Source organism: Oryctolagus cuniculus, chromosome 3, assembly GCF_051225735.1.
Source record: "Oryctolagus cuniculus isolate XC-2025 breed Fujian yellow rabbit chromosome 3, ASM5122573v1, whole genome shotgun sequence".
In the NCBI taxonomy this organism is placed as follows: domain Eukaryota; kingdom Metazoa; phylum Chordata; class Mammalia; order Lagomorpha; family Leporidae; genus Oryctolagus; species Oryctolagus cuniculus.
The window spans coordinates 128243374-128259269 of NC_142869.1; the positions used below are offsets into that span (position 1 = coordinate 128243374).

Below are 15896 nucleotides of genomic sequence, written 5' to 3' on the forward strand. Positions count from 1 at the left end.
AGTAAGCTTATTTTGGTGTGAAAAAAAATTCATGAATTTTTTCATCAAAAAATCATGAAAATGTATATTATGAAAAAACTATGCATGGATTTCAAATTTTTCACCAAAATAAACTATCTTTTGTTTTTATTTTCCATATATGTTTGGAACCACTCTCATATGCAGGCAAAGGAGTATCCCCTATATTTGTTGGGCCAAAGTCCTATGTTCAGTAACTTCCTGCCACTTGCTCCCTCTTAAATAAAAGAATGGAAAACTTTTTAATTTAATTTAAATAGGTAAAAACATTGTAAATGATGTCCCCCTTCTTGGTACTCTTAAAGCATTCATTATCTTTGCCTCTCCTTGTAAAAAATCAAAGCCAAGTATCTAGCCTCGTGGTTCAATTCCCCAGCTCTGATTGTCGACTCCAGTTTTCTGCTAATGCAGACCTTGGGAGACAGCTATGATGGTTCAAATAGTTGCTTTCCTGCTACTCATGTGGGAGACCTGGATGGAGTTCCCAGCTCCTGGCTTTGGTCCCACCCAGTCGCAGTTATTTTTGGTATTTAAGTAGTAAACTGATAGATAGGAGCTTGCTCACTCTCTGCTTTGCAAATAAAAAGATAGCTTTATTTTTTTTTAAATCAGCTTTATGGAAATATAATTTACATGCAAAACATTTTATTTGAAAACTTAAAGTGTGCCATTGAATGAGTTCTGACAAATGCACATGCTTGGGCAGCCAGCACTTCAATCAAGATGCAACATTTTCCAGGTTCTAGTCCCGGTTGGGGTGCCGGGTACTAGTCCTGGTTGCTCCTCTTCCTGTCCAGCTCTCTGCTGTGTCCTGGGAGGGCAGTGAAGGATGGTCCAAGTGCTTGGGTCCCTACAACCGTATGGGAGACCAGGAGGAAGCACCCGGCTCCTGGCTTCAGATAGGCGCAGCGCTGGCTTTGGCGGCCATTAGGGGAGTGAACCAATGGAGGAAGACCTTTCTCTCTGTCTCTCTCTCGCTGTCTATAACTCTACCTGTCAAATAAAAAAATAAATTTAAAAAAGATGCAACATTTTCATCAACCCCAAAATACACCTCCAGCTTCTTTGCCAGCAGGCTCCTCCCCTCACCCCTGGCTTCTGGCAACCCTGATCTTATTTCTGACCCTACAGTCAGCCTTTCCTGTAATCCCATATGCCAGACATCACACAGCAGGGACTTGTTTTTAATGTTTCTCAGAGCGTGACCCTCTCCAGAGCATCCCTGTGCCACAGCGTGTGCTTTCATTGCTTGGGGCTTCTTCCTTCCTTCCTTCCTTCCTTCCTTCCTTCCTTCCTTCCCTCCTTCCTTCCTTTTTCTTCCTTCCTTCATTTCTCTTTCTCTACTTTTCCTTCCTTCCTTCCTTCCTTCCTTCCTTCCTTCCTCTCTCTTTCTCTCCTTCCTTCCTTCCTTCCTTCCTTCCTTCCTTCCTTCCTTCCTTCCTTCCTTTCTTTCTTTCTTTCTTTCTTTCTTTCTTTCTTTCTTTCTTTCTTTCTTTCTTTCTTTCTTTCTTTCTTTCTTTCTTTCTTTCTTCTTTTGAAAGACAGTTAGAGAGAGGCAGAAAGAAAGAGAGAAGGCTTCCATCTGCTGGTTCATTCCCCAAATGTCCACAACAACCACAGCAGGGCTGATTAGGAGCCAGGAGTTTCTTCCAGGTTTCCCACTCAGGTACAGAGGCCCAAGAATCCGGGCCATCTTCTACTGCTTTCCCAGGCCATAGCAGAGAACTGGATCAGAAGTGGAGCAGCCGGGACTTGAACCGGCGTCCATATGGGATGCCAGCACTACAGGCGGAGGGTTTACCGCCACTGGAGGTTTTCTACTGTGTGAATGAAGCCTGGGTTTTGCCATTCGCCAGGTGATGGTTGTTTGAATTGATTCCAGTTTTGTACAATTTTTTTCAGATGCATTTATTCATTTGAAAGGCTATCAGAGAGAGAGAGAGAGAGAGAAGAGAAAGAGAGATTTTCCATCTGCTAGTTTACTCCCCAAATGGCCACAAAAGCCAGGGCTAATCTAGGCCAAAGCCAGAAGTCTGGAACTCCATCTGGCTCTCCCATGTGAGTGTCAGGGGTCCAGGTACTTGGACCATCTTTCACTGCTTTCCCAAGTGTATTAGCAGGGAGATTGATCAGAAGTGGAGCAGCGAGGACTTGAACCAGATGGGATGTTGGCATCTGGCATCATAGGCTGTAGCTTAATCTGTTGTATCCAATGCTGGCCCCAAGGGCCTTTGTGTTAATTCACATTCCCCAAGATGTCCTGATGCTCTCCGAAGTTGGAGAACACCGGCCTGAGAATTCTCAGTCTGTCAGGGTATCTCCCCCACACCACACTAAACACAGCCCCACACTGCATGGAACTTGACCCATGCTCCCCTCTGTGTCCTGCACCTGTGTGCTGCACTTCATCATCCTCTAATCCTCCGGACTGTGAGAAATTTTTTTTCATTATTATATGCTTTTTATTTCTTTTTTTTTTCTATTTTGTGTTCTAAATTTATTTAGATCCTGGCAGCAGGCATCTTAACTGCTAAACTGTGGTGGAATGAGAAGGCCATGCCAAGATGGCCTCTGGCAAGCAAGCATCAGTTACTCAGGAATGGCTTTGGAAACCACATGGCAAAGGAGCCTGCCTGGCAACAGGCTGTGATTGGTTAGGGCATAAACCACCCCTTGACCGGATTGGCTGCCACAGTTATATAAACTGCTGTACCAACTGAAATAAATGAGTCTGTGGGCTGCTCACCTCTGGCGCTCTTTCACCTGACTCCCGGGGTCTGTGTGGTGACTCCGCACCTCTTGCCCCTACCACGTTCCTCCTCTCAGAATGAATCCACAGCAACACTGAACTCTTGTTCCTATTTATTTTGTAAAATCAGCTTTACTTAGGCATACTTTACACAAAGCAAAATATAGCTGTCTTAGATTAAAAAATATGGTGAATTTCCACAAATATATAAAGTTGTAAAATCACCACTACTACAAAGCTCTCCATCTTGCCCCTCTGCATTTAACTCCTGCTATGGCTTGAATATGATTTGTCCCCCTGAACTCATGCAAGATTGTTTTTTTTTATTTGAAAGGCAAAGTTACAGAGGGAGAGGGAGAAAAAAGAGAGAGAAAGAGAGAGAGAAAGAGGAGAGAGAGAGATACCTTTCATCTGCTGGTTCACTCCCCAAATGGCCACACTGGCCAGGTCTGAGCCAGGCTGAAGCCAGGAGCCAGGAGCTTCTTCCGGGTCTCCCACATGGGTGGCAAGGGTCCAAGCACTTGGGCCATCCTCTACTGCTTTCCCAAGCTCTTTAGCAGGGAGCTGGATTGGAAGTGGAGTAGCCAGGATTCTAAGCAGTGCCCATAAGGGATGCCAACATCTCAGGTGGAGACAATACCTGCTACACTACAGTACTGGCCCCTCATGCAGGATATTTATCCCCAAAGTCTTATATAAATGGTGTTAAGAGGAGGAAAGTAGGGGCTGGCACTGTGGCATAGCAGGTAAAGCTGCTGCCTGCAGTGCAGGCATCCCATATAGGCACCGGTTCCAGACCCAGCTGCTCCACTTCCAATCTAGCTCCCTGTCAATGCACCTGGGAAAGCAGCAGAAGATGGCCCAAGTCCTTGGGCCCCTGCACCCTTGTGGGAGACCCGGAAGAAGCTCCTGGCTCCTGGCTTCGAATCGGTGTAGCTCTGGCTGTTGCGGCCAATTGAGGAGTGAACCAGCAGATGGAAGACTCTCTCTCTCTCTCTCTGCCTCTTCTTTCTGTGTGTAATTCTGATTTTCAAATAAATAAATAAATCTTTAAAAAAAAAGAGGAGTAAAGTAAATCTGGCTAGGGTATTTAGAGGCGGGGCCTTTTGGGGGTATTGGGAATTACCTAAGCTCATAGGGTAGAGCCCCATGATTGGATCCCTATCTCTAGCCAGGTGATGTTCCACACCACCCAACACTCTGCCAGCAAAAACACCATCACCAGATGCTGCACCAGAGGGGCCTGCCAGACCATAGACTGAGCCTGCAGAACTGGGAGCCAGAATAAACCTCCTTTTTTCTTTTTATGAAGTTAGCCATACTTAGGTCTTTTGATAGTGACAAAAAGTGGGGGCTGGCGCTGTGGCATAGTAGGCTAAGCCTCTGCCTGAAGCACTAGCATCCCATGTGGGGACCAGTTCATGTCCCGGCTATTCCTCTTCCTATCCAGCTCTCTGCTTATGGCCTGCTAGAGCAGTGGAGAATGACCCAAGTGCTTGGGCCCCTGCACCCATATGAGAGACCCAGAAGAAGCTCCTGGCTCCTGGATTCAGATCAGCTTTCTGAAGCCATGGGTTTGCCTTTTCTATCATATCAGATAAGTGCAGTGTTTAGACATCTGTATCTAGTTTCCCTCTGTTGGCATAATGATTTTGAGAATCATCTGTGTTGTGTGTATCAGCGATTTTTAATTGCTACCTTGTATTCCATTGTGCAGCTTAGCATAATTTGTTCACCACTTGTGGACATGTGTGTTATTTCCGGTGTCTGGCTATCACAAACAAACCTTCTGTGAAAAATACAGTCAGCTCTCTGTCTCCATGGGTGCCACATCTGAGAATTCAACCACTGTGGATTGAAGCCACTTAGAGAAGCAATTGTGTCTGTGCTGAACACATGCATTTCTAAATTATTTTTCCTTAAACAATATGATATAGCAACCATTTATATTGTATTAGGGATTATAAGTAAACTAGAGATGATTTAAATTATTTGTGAGGTTGTGCATAGATTGTATTCAAATACTACACCACTTTTTTTTTTTTTTCAAAAAGAAAGGCCCTTTTAATTTTTTTAAGGATTTAAATTTACATATTTATTTGAAAGGCAGTTTTATAGAGAGAAGGAGAGACACAGAGAGAGGTTGTCCACCAGCTATTTCACTCCCCAGTCACAACAGGGTCCAGGAACTCCACCAGTGTCTCCCTCATGGGTGGTGGGATCCCAAGCACTTGGGCCATCTTCCTCTGCCTTTCCAGGTGTGTTAGCAGAGAGCTGCATAGGAAGTGGAGCACCTGTTTAACAGATGCCGGCACCTGGAGGATGTTTTTCTTAGCACTGTCACAGGTAACACACTGCATAGGGGCAGTCAGTGCAGTGAAACAGGGTACCCTCATGTCCAACCTAGGACTGAGACCCGCTTTACGAAAGCAATAAATACAAAGAACACCCACTTTCATATTTAGGCAGGGAGTCGGGGAGGCTGTCATGGCCCACCTGCCCACCATGGGTGGGCCTCTCACCCTGAAAGCTGAACTTAACCATCCAGATGCTCACCTTGGAGTGAGTTTTAGGATGGTCTTACTCATTTTCACTTTCTTCAGCATGCAGGCCTCCCTCAGTCCTCAGTGTTCAGAGATTTTGTTTTTCCCTTTAAGGCTTAAATCTGAGTAAAGAATGAAGAAACCAGACTCCCGAATTTTGAAAAACCCAATGATAGTGTAGTCTGTGTCAATCAGGAAACACACTCCTGCCCCCCGCAGAGCTCTGCTTTGGTCAATGTTTAGGCAGATTTAAGCCAGTTGGTAGAATTCACACCCTCCTCTCCACAGTAGCTCTTCTGTGCACAGTGGGTGCTGCAGGGTGAACTTCACATTTAATAAAGCAGAGCTGGAAACAGTGTATTACAGAGTGTGTGCCTCCTCCCTGTGGGTGCAAGCTCAGGGAGAAGGAGCAGAGCTGCATACTGGATGGGCTGCAGCCTGGTCAGGGTGCCACCTGCTGCCACAGCGAGCAGCCTGCTGTCCTGGCCCAGGCCAGCAGGCACTGCACAGACTGGAACTTGCCGCCTTTGACCTTGAAAGCCGGGACCCACTCCCTGAAGTATCTCCTTGTGTTTGTGGGTCTTGATATCCCTGGGGAGTCCTGGAATCAACCACCCGTGAAGGCCAAGGGGTTGGCTGTGCAAGGCTTTGTGTGAACAGAGGAATTGCTGGGTCACAGGCAAGCTTTTTTCCAAAATGGCTGAACCATTTTTGCATTCCCGCCAAAAAATGGGTGAGTTCCAGGTCCACCACATTCACAGCAACATTTGGGGTGTCAGGCTTTAATTTGTTATTTCAGATTACACTTGAACAAAATCATGCTTGGGGCATGCAGTGGGTTCAGCCACCACTTAGGACACCCACATGCCATATTGGAGCGCCTGCTACTCCACTTCCCATCCAGCTTTCTGCTAATGCATCCTGGGAGGCAGCTGATGATGGCCTAAGTACTTGAGGCCTTGCTACCTGGGGACACAGGTTTGGGCTCCTGGCTTCAGCCTGGCCCAGCCTAGGCTGTTGAATGCATTTGGGGAATACAAGCGGATGGATGATTTCTCTCTGTCTCTGTCACTATTTCAAGTGGATGAAAATACACATTTTTAAAAAGTAAGATCACTCTTGCTACAGAAAGGAGGAAAGTGACAAAGGACCTGTTAGATGTCTGTATGGTGATGCAGGTAGGAGGCTTTGAGAGAGCTGGACAGCTCCTGGCCAACTTCCACATCAGCCCATGGAGGAACTGCAGGGAGAGAGACTGCTCAGACTTCACCTCTGCATGGGCCGAGGGTGCTGAGGGAACATGCATGTGACCAAGTCAGACCATGAGTGTTTTGCAGAGCCCAGAAAAGACCTGCTCCTGACCCAGTTTTGGGGACTGGGAGCCCCATCAATTGTTGGGAGGGAATGAGCAAAGACACAGTTCTCATGTCCTTGGCTGGGACTATGAAATAAACCCTTATAGGAATGGAGTTGTAAGTAGTAGTTAGGCATCTTTTAAAATAGTGCCATGCGACAATACTACTCGATTAGTTCACTATTAATTTACAAAACCACTGATCTTTTAAAATGACATTTTTATTCATGTCAAAGGCAGAAGATAGAGAGAGAGAGAGAAACAAAGAGAGACAGATCTTCCATCCAGGGCTGTGCCAAATCAAAGCCAGGAGGCAGGAACTCCATCCAGGTCTCCCACATGGGTGGCAGGAGCACCTAGGCCATCTTCCACTGCTTTCCCAGATGCACTAGCAGGGAGCTGGATTGCAAGTGGAGCAGCTGGGATTTGAACCAGTGCTCCAGTATGGGATGCTGGTGTGCTGGTGTTGAAGGTGGTAGCTTAACCCACTGCTCCACAATGCTGGCCCCAGAACTGCTGATCTTAAAGGGTGCTCTGTTAGATCTGGGACTGCAGACATGAGTGAGACACTTAGCCTGCCCTCAGGTTGCTCATGGGGGAATGAGTGAGGGAAAGGAACCAGCTGTCCTGGCTGACACTGTTTCCACAGGAAGCTGTGTCCCTAGCCCTCTCTCCACCTCTGTACTCAGTTGCTGAGTGGGTCCATGATATGGAAAGGGCAGCCACAAGGCCAGCATCACTGTGTCTCTGTGAGACAAGGTGAAGTTCATTGCACCAACTCTGAAAGGATTAATTAGCCCACGTCTCTATCTCACAGGCTCCCTGCAGGATTCAGGCCTGGCGTGGGCATCTCTTGTGCTCTGTTTCCCAGAAGCCACACATTTGCACTCTGTCCTCGGAGTAGCCTGAAGTGGGGGTTGCTCACCAGGTGCCCATGAGGCTGAATGGTTGTGAAAATGGGCACCAGGCTACTACATAGCTCTCTGTGCACCCGATCCGTGCTTGGCGTTCCCATGGAAAAAATGCTCATTTACTGCGAGAACAGAAAGTAGAGCTTTCACTGAAACCGCTTTGCCTTCAACAGCAACTTTCTGCTCCCTTTGGGGCATGAAATCAGCCCCCAGCACATAGAGGTCATTAATAACGCTGGGACCTTTTCCCAGTCCCCAGATCCACTGGCAGAAGCCTCTGGTTATTTCCTTCTGGATGCTTCTATTGTGTAGAGTTGGCAAGTGACCTCCTCCTCGGGACCTGTACAGTTTTACCCAGCTTGGGAATCACACAGCAACCCTCCCACGCCTCAGTCCCCAGCCTACCAAACCAAATCCAGGAGCAGGCCTTGTCCCCATATGAACATGCCCTTGCCCTGCTGGCTTTGTCACACTTGGTGTCTCTGCTGCTGCTGTCTCTGGTGGAGCCCAGTGTGTACCTCTCCCGACTGGCTCCTCGCTGTCAAGTCAGGTCCAGGCTGTCATAGGAACCCGTGGAGCCCACCTGATTTTGAATGAGGTCACTTTGAGTTGGCCCTTCTCATGCATGGTGGAGGCCTCTGACTCACATCTGCTTGCTAAGCCCCAGACCACCTGCCTGTCCACCGGCCAACAGGGTAGGAGATGGCCTACTGAAACCCTAAGTGCAGCCAGCCACAGTGGGCTGACAGGCCTGGAGTCACCTCCCAACTCCAAGCTGTCAGCTCACCTGGGAAACAAAAGGACACTCACCTTGTGAGGCTGAGCGGTTGCTGTGTGTGCTCCCAGTTGTTAGTCGCAGTGTGACCTCCCAGAGTCAGCTGTATGCCTACCCATGCACTGCTCACCTTCCTCCACTCCTGTCTCTGAGGGCGGCATCATCGTCTCCTGAGTCATTGAGACTGAACAGTGCAGCAGTCTCCTCATATCTTTCAAGGGTCTGAATGTACAGTTCTGTGGCATGAAGCACATATGCACTACTGTGCAAACATCACTGCCACCTGTGTCCACACAACTTTTCTTCTAACTGAGCTACATCCTTTATTTTATTTACTTTTTTGAAAGATTTATTTTATTTATTTGAAAGGCAGAGTTACAGAGAGAGGCAGAGACAGAGAGAGAGGTCTTCCATCCGCTGATTCACTCCCCAGGTGGCTACCATGGCCGGAGCCGTGCTGATCCAAAGCCAGGAGCCAGGAGCTTCTTCCAGGTCTCCCACGTGGGTGCAGGGGCCCAAGGACTTAGGCCATCTTGTACTGCTTTCCCAGGCCAGAGCAGAGAGCTGGATCAGAAGAGGAGCAGACGGGACTAGAACCAGCGCCCATATGGGATGCCAGCGCTTCAGGCCAGGGCATTAACCCACTGTGCCATAGCTCAGGCCCCCAAGCTATATCCTTTAAACACTAACTCCCCAGGCTCCCTGCCCAGCCTCTTGATAGCTACATTCTACTTTCTGTCTCTGTGACTCTGACTCCTCCAGATACCACATATAAGCAGCATCAGGCGGTATTTGTTCTTGTGTACCTGACCCATTTCACTCAGGATAACGTCCTCAGGGGTCATCAGGACTGCAGCAGTGCCAGCATTTCCTTCCTTCTTTGGGCTGAATAATAACCTGCCGTATGAATGTACCACATTTTTTTTTTTTTTTGATAGGCAGAGTGGACAGTGAGAGAGAGAGACAGAGAGAAAGGTCTTCCTTTTGCTGTTGGTTCACCCTCCAATGGCCGCCGCGGCAGGCGCGCTGCGGCCGGCGCACCGTGCTGATCCGGTGGCAGGAGCCAGGAGCCAGGTGCTTCTTCCTGGTCTCCCATGGGGTGCAGGGCCCAAGCACCTGGGCCATCCTCCACTGCACTCCCTGGCCACAGCAGAGAGCTGGCCTGGAAGAGGGGCAACCGGGACAGAATCCGGCGCCCCGACCTGGACTAGAACCTGGTGTGCCGGCGCCGCTAGGCGGAGGATTAGCCTAGTGAGCCGCGGCACCGGCCCTGAATGTACTACATTTTGTGGACCCATTCATTGGTCTGTATTTTTACAAGGGTTTATCCCACATCTGAGCACCAGTTCAAGCTTTAGTTGCTGTGCTTCTGATCCAGCTCCCTGCTAAGACACCAGGAAAAGTAGAAGATGGCCCAAATGCTTGTATCCTTGCCACCCATACAGGAGACCTGGATGGAGTTCCTAGGCTTCCGGCCTTGGCCTGGCCTTTCTGTCACTCTGCAGCCTTCTGCCCCACCTTGATTTCCATCCAAGTCTGTTTCTGCCACTTCCCTCTTTTTTTTTAATTCTTTTTTTTTTTTTTTTTTTTGACAGGCAGAGTGGACAGTGAGAGAGAGACACAGAGAGAAAGGTCTTCCTTTGCCGTTGGTTCACCCTCCAATGGCCGCTGCGGCTGGCGCGCTGTGGCCGGCGCACCGCGCCGATCTGATGACAGGAGCCAGGTGCTTCTCCTGGTCTCCCATGGGTGCAGGGCCCAAGCACTTGGGCCATCCTCCACTGCATTCCTGGGCCACAGCAGAGAGCTGGCCTGGAAGAGGGGCAACCGGGACAGAATCCGGCGCCCTGACCTGGACTAGAACCCGGTGTGCCGGCGCCGCAAGGTGGAGGATTAGTCTAGTGAGCCGCAGCGCTGGCCCCCCTCTTTTTTTTTTTTTTTTTTTACCTTTATTTATTTGAAAAGTAGAGTTACAGAGACAAAAAGAGAGAGGCCTTCCATCTGCTGTTCACTTCTTAAATGGCCACAGCGAAGCCAGGAGCCAGGAACTTCTTCTAGGTTATTCATGTGGGTACAGAGGCCCAAGCATTTGGACTATCCTCCACTGTTTCCCAGGTGCAATAGCAGGGATCTTGAGCCAGCGCCGTGGCTCAATAGGCTAATCCTCCACCTTGCGGCGCCGGCATACCGGGTTCTAGTCCCGGTCGGGGCGCCGGATTCTGTCCCGGTTGCCCCTCTTCCAGGCCAACTCTCTGCTATGGCCAGGGAGTGCAGTGGAGGATGGCCCAGGTGCTTGGGCCCTGCACCCCATGGGAGACCAGGAAAAGCACCTGGATCCTGGCTCCTGCCATCGGATCAGCGCGGTGCGCCGGCTGCAGCGGCGGCCATTGGAGGGTGAACCAAAGGCAAAGGAAGACCTTTCTCTCTCTGTCTCTCTCTCTCACTGTCCACTCTGCCTATCAAAAATTAAAAAAAAAAAAAATAGCAGGGATCTGGATCAGAAGTGGAGCAGCTGGGACTTGAAGTGGCACCCATAAGTGATGCCAGTGCAGAAGGCAGCAGCTTAACCCATTATCTCACAGTGTAGGCTGCTGCCACCTCCCTCTTTCCCAGCCTTCTTCCTCAACCCTTGCTGTTAGGCCTTGTGCACAGGGAGGCAGCAGCCACCCCGCGAAGGCCCTCACCCTGGGGACAGGGTGAAATCACACTTAGCTTCAATGTGGCCTTGGCCTCTGGGTAACACACACTCAATGCCTCCACAAACGTAAGTTCTTCTGGTGCTCACTTGACAGGACCACCAGGGAGGCCTCAGGTTAGAAGGGACAGCTGCTCCCATCCATTCACCCATGCACTAGCAAGCATTTTTTTTTAAAGGTTTATTTATTTATTTGGAAAGCAGAGTTACAGAGAAGCAGAGGCAGAGAGACAGAGAGAGAGAGAGGTCTTTCAACCATTGGTTCACTCCCCAGATGGCTGCAATGGCCGGAGCTGTGCCAATCCGAAGGCAGGAGCCAGCAGCTTCTTCTGGGTCTCCCATGTGGGTGCAGGAGCCCAAGGATTTGGGCCATCTACTGCTTTCCCAGACCATAGCAGAGAGCTGGATCGGAAGTGGAGCAGCTGGGACTTGAACCAGTGCCCATATGGGATGCTGGCACTGCAGGTGGTGGATTTACCCATAGTGCAAGCCCCAAGCAAGCATTTATTAAATAGCTCAGGTGCTGTTTTATGGGATATAACCTTTTTCAAACACACACACACACACACACACTATTTGGGAGGCAGAGAGTGTGTGCTCTCATGTTCTGGTTCACTCCCCAAATGCCCAAGAGAGCTGGCACTGGGCCAGGCAGGGAGCTGGGAGCCAGGAACTCAGTCCAGGTCTCCCATCTGGGTGGCAAGAACCCAACTACTTGAGCCATCACCACTGCTAGGGTGTGCATTAGCAGGAAGCTGGAGTCAGGAGTGGAATTATCTTGATGAGGGACACAGGCATTTTACCAGCATCTTGACTGTTGTGCCAAATGCCTGTCTCTACCCTGCTTTTATACAGACTTACCATCAGCCCTCCCCACCACACATGACTGCCTGCTCCTGAGTTTGGCTGCTGGGCCTTCCCCGGCCCCTAATCCCTGCCTGGTGCAGGCCCCACCATTCTCTGTTGCATGCTCACAGTTATCTCCCGTCTCTCACTGCTCAAACTCCTAAAGTTTGTGGATGTCTCTAATCTATTGTCATCTTCTCTCTTCTGTTTCTGTTTTATTTTTTATTCCTTTTAAAAAATGTATTTGAGAGGTAGAGTTACAGACAGAGGGAGAAAGGTCTTCCATCCTCTGGTTCACTCCCCAAATGGCCACAATGGCCAGATAAGAGCTAGTCCAAATCCAGGAGCCAGGAGCTTCTTCCAGATCTCCCTTATGGGTGCAGTGGCCCAAGCACTTGGGTCATCTTCCACTGCTTTCCCAGGCCATAGCAGAGAGCTGGATGGGAAGTGGAGCAGCCGGGACTAGAACTGGCACCCATATGGGATGCCACCACTGCAGGCATCTACACCACAGTGCTGGTCCCTGTTTTCTTTTCTTACCAGCAGATTCTGGGCACATTTTGCTCCAATCCTTTCTGCTCCAATCCTTTCTTTCTTTCTTTTTTTTTTTTTAAGATTTATTTTATTTATTTGAAAGGCAGAGTTACAGAGAGAGATAGAGATAGAAAGAGAGGTCTTCCATCCACTGGTTCACTCCCCAATAGGCCTCAATGGCTGGAGCTGTGCCAATGTGAAGGCAGAGCCAGGAGCTTCTCTGGGTCTCCCACATAGGTACAGGGGCCCAAGGACTTGGGCCATCTTATACTGCTTTTGCAGGCCATAGCAGAGAGCTGGATTGGAAGAGGAGCAGCCGGGACTAGAACCAGTGCCCATATGGGATGCCGATGCTTCAGGCCAGGGCTTTAACCCACTGTGCCACAGTGCTGGCCCCTCTTTCTTGTTTTTAAAAAATATATTTTTACTTATTTTAGAGAAAGTGAGCTCACATCTCAAGTTCACTCCCCCATGCCTGCAATGGCCAAAGCTGGGCCAGGCTGAGCTTAGAACTCAGTCCAGGTCTCTGAAGTGGGTGGCAGTAACCCAACTACTCGAGCCATCACCTGCTGCCTCCTGAGGTGCACATTAGCAGGAAGCTGAAGTCAGGAAATGGAACCAGGCCTCAATCCCAGGGCTCAATATATGAGGTGGGCTGTGCCAACATCTACTCCTGATGTAGTCATTTTAGTTCTGGAACTCTAGCCCAAGAAAACAAATATGCTCAATATTACTATTCATTCCATTGATATTAACTAATACTACAAATATTCTACATATTAATAGAAGTTTTTGCATCAAAATGTCAATTTCAACATTATTAACAGGGTTTAAAATGATGAGACTCTAAATTCCCAAGTACAGGGGACTAATTATATGAACTGCATTCATGAAAAGTATATATATATATATTTTTTTTTTGACAGGCAGAGTGGACAGTGAGAGAGAGAGACAGAGAGAAAGGTCTTCCTTTGCCGTTGGTTCACCCTCCAATGGCCGCCGCGGCCGGCGCGCTGCGGCCAGTGCACCACACTGATCCTATGCCAGGAGCCAGGTGCTACTCCTGGTCTCCCATGCAGGTGCAGGGCCCAAGCACTTGGGCCATCCTCCACTGCATTCCTGGGCCACAGCAGAGAGCTGGCCTGGAAGAGGGGCAACCGGAATAGAATCCGGCGCCCTGATCGGGACTAGAACCCAGGGTGCCGGCACCGCAGGCGGAGCATTGGCCTATTGAGCCACGGCGCTGGCCAGAAAAGTATATTATAATGTGGCTAAATTATTATTTTTGAAATAATTGAAAACAACTAAACTTAATATATAATACAGGGCTTGAAAATAAGCCAAACACATACACTGACAAAGGAAGAGGATATACTAACATTTTACTTTCTGTGTTAAAATAATTTTATATTATTTTATTTATTTGAAAGGCAGAGTTACACAGAGAGAGAGAGAGAGACGGAGAGGCAGACAGGCAGGTCTTCCATCCATTGCTTCACTCCCTAAATGGCTGAAATAGCCAGGGCAGGGCCAGGCCAAAGCCCGGAGCCAAGAGCTTCTTCCAGGCCTCCCACATGGGTACAGGAGCCTAAGCACTTGGACCATCTTCCCCTGCTTTCTCAGGCACACTAGCAGGGAGCTGGATTGGAAGTGGAGCAGATGGGACTTGAACTGGCACCTATATGGGATGCCAGTGTAGTGCATGGTGGCTTATGTCACATTGCCAGCTCCTAAACTTTTTAAATGATTTATTTATCTATTTGAAAAGCAGAGTTACGGGGCGGGGCGGAGAGGGAGGGGGAGAGTTAGAGAGGGAGAGAGGGAGGGAGGGGGTGGGGGGAAGAGGAGGGAGAGAAAGAAAGAATTTTCTACATGCTGGTTTACTTCCCAAATTGCTGTAATGCCCAGGGCTGGGCCAGTCTGAAGCCCGAAGTCTGGAACCCCATCTGGGTCTCCCATGTGGGTGGCTTCTACTACTTTCCCAGACACAGCAGCAGGAAGCTGGATTGGAAGCTGAACAGTGAGCAGCTGGGATTAGAATCAGCACTCATGTGGGATGCCAGCATTGTGGGCAGCAGCTTAATCCATGTGCTGCAACAGAATGCTGGCCCCCAGTTTTTAGATAAATAGAAGGGGAAGCAGTCTTCAAGGAAACTAACCTGAATAAAGACAACCCTTACCCAGCACCCTCAGCACCCTCTGAGGTAAGCATTACTAAGAAGCTAGATCAGCCTCCTTCTCTTTTGCAAGCACACACATCTGTATTGTTTCCCTAGGACTGTCATAACCAAGTGCCACATACTAGGCGGTTTAGAATAACAAATGCATTCTCTCACAGGTCTGGAGGCCAGACGCCGGGGTTCAAGGTGCCAGCAGGCCAAGCCCTCTGCAGCTCTAGGGGAGGGTGCTTCCTTGCTCCTTCAGCTCCTGGCTGCCCCAGGCATTCCTTTGGCTGCTGGTCGTGTAACTCTGCCCTCTGACTCCATTGATACACCCGCCCTTTCCACAAGTCTGGGTCCAAGTTTCTCTCTGATGAGGACACGAGTCATTGGATTAGAGTTCGCCTTAATCCAGTATGACCTCATTTTAGCTTGATTACACTTGTAAAGCCCTGTTTCCAAATAAGGTCACATTCACAAGTACTGGGGGCTAGGACTTCTACATACCTTTTGGGGGACACAGTGTACCCCTCAGCATTTGGAAACCACTCTGAGTTTTGTTCTTGTTTTTATTTTGGTAGTCTAAAAACTGCTTTATAAAACACCTGCAGTAATCTATGCAAGTATTAAGTGTACAGTTCAGTGACTTCCTCTATATGTACATACCCATGAAACCACCCCTGCATCAAAGCACATAACAATTGTAGCTCCCTAGCAAGCTATATTGAATCCCATCCCAGTCATTAAGTGATAGGCTTGGAGGTCCCAAAGAGGGCCCTTAATTTAGACAGCTCACTGGAAGGGCTCATGTTACCCACTGAAAGCAGTTTCACTGAGGGTTGCCATCCAATACAGATTAAATTCTGTCAAAGGAAGAAGTACAAGAGCATTCTGGACAAGGGTGGGGCTTCCAGTTTCCTGTCCCTGTGGACTCAGGGACAGCACCAACTTCTTCAGGCAGGCAGCAGCATGTGGCAATGGACACTAACTACTGCTCACCAGGGAAGCTCACTGCACTTTGGTGCCCAGGAAGAGTGTTTTTTTTTTTTTTTTTTTTTTTTTTTTTTTTTTTTTTGACAGGCAGAGTGGACAGTGAGAGAGAGAGACAGAGAGAAAGGTCTTCCTTTTCCATTGGTTCACACACACACACCCCCACCGTGACCACTCTGGCAGCGTGCTGCGGCCGGCGCACCGCGCTGATCCGTAGCCAGGAGCCATCCTCCACTGTACTCCCTGGCCACAGCAGAGAGCTGGACTGGAAGAGGAGCAACCGGGACAGAATCCAGCCCCTGACAGGGACTAGAACCCGGGGTGC

The 15896-nt window shown here is 49.0% G+C and overlaps 1 long non-coding RNA gene across 1 annotated transcript in view; it reads right to left on the bottom strand.

Annotated features, from left to right (window-relative positions):
* Positions 1 to 587: 587 nt before the first annotated feature.
* LOC138849023 (uncharacterized) overlaps positions 588 to 15896 on the bottom strand; it is a 39423-nt gene continuing 24114 nt past the window's right edge. Inside the window, exon 3 of the long non-coding RNA XR_016231681.1 lies at positions 588 to 1011. This is a non-coding gene — a long non-coding RNA (uncharacterized LOC138849023). The remainder of the gene's footprint in view (positions 1012 to 15896) is intronic.